This window comes from Myotis daubentonii, chromosome 2, assembly GCF_963259705.1.
Source record: "Myotis daubentonii chromosome 2, mMyoDau2.1, whole genome shotgun sequence".
Taxonomy (NCBI): Eukaryota; Metazoa; Chordata; class Mammalia; order Chiroptera; family Vespertilionidae; genus Myotis; species Myotis daubentonii.
Window position 1 is genome coordinate 158,977,872 of NC_081841.1, and position 6,051 is coordinate 158,983,922.

Here is a 6,051-nt window from a genome sequence, read left to right on the forward strand (position 1 = left end):
GTTTTCCTGGTGATACTTATCTCTAAACTCATTGTATATATATTAAACACAGGCTTCTATATGTCAAATAAAACCGGTATTGTTTTTCACATGGTAAATTAACAAATGTTCAATTGAAAACCTCTGATCTTGGACAAAATAGTTGTAAACTAGTATCTGATACACTGAGGTGGAGGCAATTTAAATGTTCAATCCTTCTGAAAGGCAATAGGCAATATATTTTGTGAGGTTTAAAAAAAAAATCTTACAATTTGACCCAGTAAAATTATTCATTGGAATATCCTAAGAAAAAAATAAAATATAAGAAAAACTTATAGGCATAAATATTTTCATTGCAGTGTTATTTACAATATAAAAATTATAATTGTATAATTTCATATAATTATAGAACTGTATGAAATATTATGCAGCCATTATAAAATTAACATAAAAATAATACAACTAGGGGAGGTTGGGAGGGAGGCTAAGAGATCAACCAAAGGACTTGTATGCATGCATACAAGCATAACCAATGGACACAGAGAGTAGGAGGATGAGGGCATGTGCTGGGGGGCAGGAGCAGGCAGGGAGAGGTCAATGGGGGAAAAAGGAGACATATGCAAGACTTTCAACAATAAAGAATTTAAATTAAAAAATAGAATAAAATGTAAAAGAATAAATAATACAAATAAAATACATCTAAGAGCATGAATTACTAAATGTATTTGAAAGCCCTAGTCTTATCTGTTCTCTGGACCCTGAGAAGTGCAGTAGACCAATGCTTCTGATGTGATCTAATATAAGAAAAATACAATACAATATATTTTCAGAAATATTTTCCATTGTTTTTATTTTATTTCTATATAATAAACTCTATTACTTGTATCATAATTAGTAAGATATTTGACAACAAGGAACTAAGAGAATTAGTCTCTTCACATACAAAGAAATATTTTCCTAATGGTGAATAGCAGAGTATTTATCCCTAAAATTCATTATTTCACCACCAAAGAATATGCATATGTATGATTAAACAGCAGACTCCTTGAAGAGCGATTTGTCATGTTTACCAAAAAATGAAGGCAAATTTCTGTTAAAATATTTTTCAATATTTTTAATGAATTTTAATAAAGGTTTATCAGGCGCTAGTTGTGGTGCAGAACTTTTATTAAATTCTGTGATCCATAAAACGTGTGTGTTTTTTTTTTTTTGAATGACACATAGTTTAGTTTTTCATTTAGAGGCTATAAAAGTGTTCACAAAAGTTATGTTGAAAAAAAAGTGATTGAAAGTGCTAAAACACTGTACAGAATATAAAACCCTTTCATAGACTTTTTATGACACATGAAACATGAGTCTTAAAGGTTTAATGTTACTGACTTTTATACAAGGCTTTTTAATTCTTGATTCCAGTTATGGTTCTGCAAATGAACTGTGACATTAAAAGGAATCAGGCTGGAACGGCCTGGGCTCACTTTCTAGATGAGTTCCCACTGACCATGAAAGGTTTGCTCTAGGACCCACCCCGCCCACAGCTGACTAACATTCACTTGCTTTCTTAGAACAGAAGAGTGAGCCTGCTTGATAGATTCCCTCCTACCTAAATTCAGTATTAATGTTGCGGAGGGCGCCTAGATTACTACTGGTATATATGAAGTATGAAGGATGACTATTCCTTAATCCTGTTTCTTTCATATTGTACACCATTTACTGCTATAATTGTAATGTTGTCTTGGTGAACGACAGAACCAATATTCCTGTCTGTCCCATTAAAATAATGGATATAAATTCACTTTGGAAAATTTTGAGTCGAGGTGCTGACCTGAACCCAGTACAGAAGACCAATTCACTGTTTTTTGTTAATTTCTAGTATTTGAAATTACCAGATGAAGTTGCCATTTTTGTAAGTTAAAACTATTGAAACCTTCAATTTCATACGGCTTATATTAATTTTAATGTTTCCAAAGCCACAGTGGTGGTTTATATGAAGAGGAGAGTAGAGCAATATGTGATAAATTAGGTAAATTATAAGAAGTCAATCTCGGTAATTTACATTAGACTTCAGAGTAATATGCTCAACTTAAATTATCTTAACTACTTCCTCAACATTACACATTATTTTGTATGTGTAGACTCTGTTCTTATTGGTTCATTTCCTAGAGGAATCAAAGTTTCAGTTTCTATCTGTTGAAATTGTACTGTGAAATCACCTAAAAAAATACTTGAACTTATGGAAAAGAATTAAAAAATTTATTGTGTTGAATAACTATTCCACACATATGTTAGCTGCATTAGAAATCATCAATGGTACACTCTAAAAGGCTGAAATAAAATATCTGTGCCATATATGATACTCATGATTCATCTGTTTGTTTTAATTTAAAAAAATATCTTTCTTATTTCAAAATTATTTTAATATGAAAGGGATTAGACATGGGATTTCTCAACATGAATCATAACTTAATGTGCTGGATGTAACCAAAATATAGTAAAAATGTCTACTTCCTTATAATTTGTGATGTTTCTAATATGAAACATATGGTTCTAATTTATAAAATAATTTCTTTCTCTATACATCCCAGCACTACATGTTTTAAAACAAGTCTCACAAATTTTTCAATAATTTTAGCGTACTTCAGAAATTATTGGAAGACATATTTTTGATGCATTACTATATAATGCATTAAAGACATATTGCAAGTTATAATTTTTTCTTTAACTTCCTTGATTTATGTATTGTCCATTTGAAGCTAAGTTTATTGTATATATGGTGGCTGTAAGATATTAAAACTGCATTTCAGCTAGAATAGTCTGTGTTAAAACCATTCATTTAGAAAGTTTTGCTTTTCTCTTATGTTAATTCTAAATTAACAAACTTTTACTAAATTGCCAAATAATTTTTGTACTATCTAATCTTTGAATATTACTTGCCTATATATTACCCTAGAGATGAATACAAAATACAAAATACTTAGTCCACTAAAGCCAAGAGCTAATGAGCAAAAATTCTGCCTAACACTCAAAAAAGCATGAGATATCTGTCCAAAGGGAGAGACGCTTCGGAGATACATGGATAGAAATCTGAGCAAGACAGAGGGAGGGAAAGAAACGCCTTTACAAGTATAGTCAATATTTAAGACATTTTACCTGGCCAGCATGGCTCAGAGGTTGAGCATTGACCTATAAACCAGGAGGTCACAGTTCAATTCCCAGTCGGGGCACATGCTCAGGTTTCTGCAATCCCCAGTTGGGGACCTACAGGAGGCAGCCAATCAATGATTCTCTTCATTGATGTTTCTATCTCTCCCTTTTGCTTCCTCTCTGAAATCAGTAAAATTTAAAGATAAAAATACATAAAATAAAAAATACTTAAGATATTTTTAGAACCAGCAAACATTGCTAATTTAGGAAGAAGAATGAGTAAACTAAGAAACAGAAAACGAATCTAACCTTTTGAGAAACAAACTGTTTCCAAACCCGCAATATTTTTTAAAAACCGTATTTTAATATTTCAGTATTACATACATTCTTTTCAGGACATTTTTATATGTGTCCGGCTTTCTGTGCCACTAGACTTTAAAATTATGAATACGATGGATATGAGACATGTTACCTCACTTGGAAGTAACAGATGCAGGTATGAGATCTCCAACCTGTCCTTTTCCATCAACAGTGATTTTAGAAACCTCAGTTGATATGGCAGAGCCACCACGTGTAAAAACCCTGGATCCCTGAGTCACTGCATGGACAGGAGCTGCTCTGGTGCATCACCTGACCTGCCTTGGAATTTACAAGAGGAAGAAATAAACCTTGTTGTGTTCCAGTCACTAATATTTCAGGATTCCTTTGTTACTGCAGCCTAGCCTTTTTTGACAATATTTTGTCTTATATAATGCTGGATAACGCAGAGCCACCCTAACCTCCCCACCCCCTTGGTCCCTCACCACCTCAAATCAGTCCACACATTGATTTAGCCTTCCAGCCACCTCTCTGAGTTCTACTGTTCCTCTAATATCTACTACCATTCTAAGCACAAGGATACATAAATAAATAAATAATTGCTTACTTTTTGTGGATGAGACCTATATAAAGACAAATTATTTGAACACAATGAGATTGGGTGTAGTAACAGAAGTTGGTACAGCAGTGCTAAAAGGGAGACATCATAATTTCCATGAATCTGCTGAGGCAAACCAGAGCAGAAAAATGTCTAAGCAGTGTCCAAAAAGATAAATAAAAATTCATCATTCCCACAGTTCCTGCTTAGCCAGGCAATTTCTCAACCTTAAGTCTAATTAGTCTCCCTACCTTCAGACTTCTGCCCCTCACTACCCTACACGTTAATCCTCCCAAATGCCAACTAGGTTACTTCCTAAAGCTCAAAACTATACAGGCCATTCACCTGCTTAAAAGCATTCCACAGTTTCTCTTTCCATTTCATCTCCTACAACACCCGCCTTGTGCTCACCACAGAAAACTCCTCATCTTTTCTTCAACACCCCAAACTTGCACACTTCATTGTATAATGCCTGTTGTTCCCTCTGACTTGATGGCCCACCTCTCCTTCCCTTCTCTGCCAGCGCAAACTCCTATGATAAAGCACTTCCTGGAGCAAATCTGGCAGAACAACTCGTATCTGCCGCCTGAACTCTGCAAATCTATCTGCAATAATGACAACAAATAGTATGTATTAAGAACTGCCTTTTTGTCAGGCATTTAAGCACTTTCTACATCAATTGTTCCATTCAATTCTCACAAAAGCCTATGAAGCAGCTACCATTATCAATGTTCCTTTTGCAAATGAGGAAACTAAGGCTTGGGTGAAGTAGCTAGCCCAAGTTTTTACACAGTTTTTCAATGATAGAACCAGCATAAGAACTTATCACAGTTGAACAGCTGTATTCCAGATTTGTATACTTACCCACTATGCTTCTTGATCCCCATTCAAGTTAAAAATTCCTTGGCCCTGCACACTGCCTTAACCCCTGGCTTCTTTTCTTGTTTCCCCTATATACCAAATAACCTAGCTATATTATGCAAACATATGTTTAGCATGTTATTCCCTCATCTTGAAAGAGCCTTTCTCATTTAATTTTTCCATTTTATTCTGCTTGCTTTTCACCTGTTAGGCCTAGCATCACTCCCCTATGCGAATGACTCCCTCAGCACTCACTGCTCCCTGCACACAGTGCCCTAACAGTTGTAACTGTTAATTAGTCTCTCTCTCTCTCTCTCTCTCTCTCTCTCTCTCTCTCTCTCTCTCTCCCAAAGAGCTGCTTGAGAGCCAACTTTACTCTTATTTTCCATCTCCAGCACCTAGCATATAGTAAATGCTCAACAAATGTTTTTGAATGACTGAATGATTTAGGTTTTGGCATTCACATTTATCATTATTAAAAAGTTGGTCCCAAAATTAATAACTGTTTATTTTTGAATGAAGGAGATTTTGTCCCTTCATAGTAACTTTCTAATAAAAGATTCAATTTGTGAGTTATGCAATCCCATTCATATTCTGTTTCTTTTTTTAATATATACTTTATTGATTTTTTACAGAGAGGAAGGGAGATAGAGAGAGTTAGAAACATCGATGAGAGAGAAACATAGATCAGCTGCCTCCTGCACACTCCCTACTGGGTATGTGCCCACAACCAAGGTATATGCCCTTGACCGGAATTGAACCTGGGACCCTTGAGTCTGCAGGCCGATGCTCTATCCCAGGGTTGGGCAACCTTTTTGTGAGTGCATGCCAAAACCAGCAAAATCTCTGACTCAAAATTCTTCTGCGTGCCAACCCTAATTTTTTGAGAACATGTTACGCCTACTTGATACCTCTTAAGGTGTATGTCTATGAAGAACCTTGAAGAAATAATAAAATTCATTCGAGCGACAAAAAGACAGTATATGATGATGAAAAATACATTTATTTTTAATGTATACATGTACACTGATAGTCTGACAGAAAACTTTATGACTCCATTTGATATTATCAGTGAGACTTTTGCTGCTGCATCACTGATGACAGAGATTTTACATCAGGTTTATATTTCGTGACCTTCAGAGATATGCACGAGC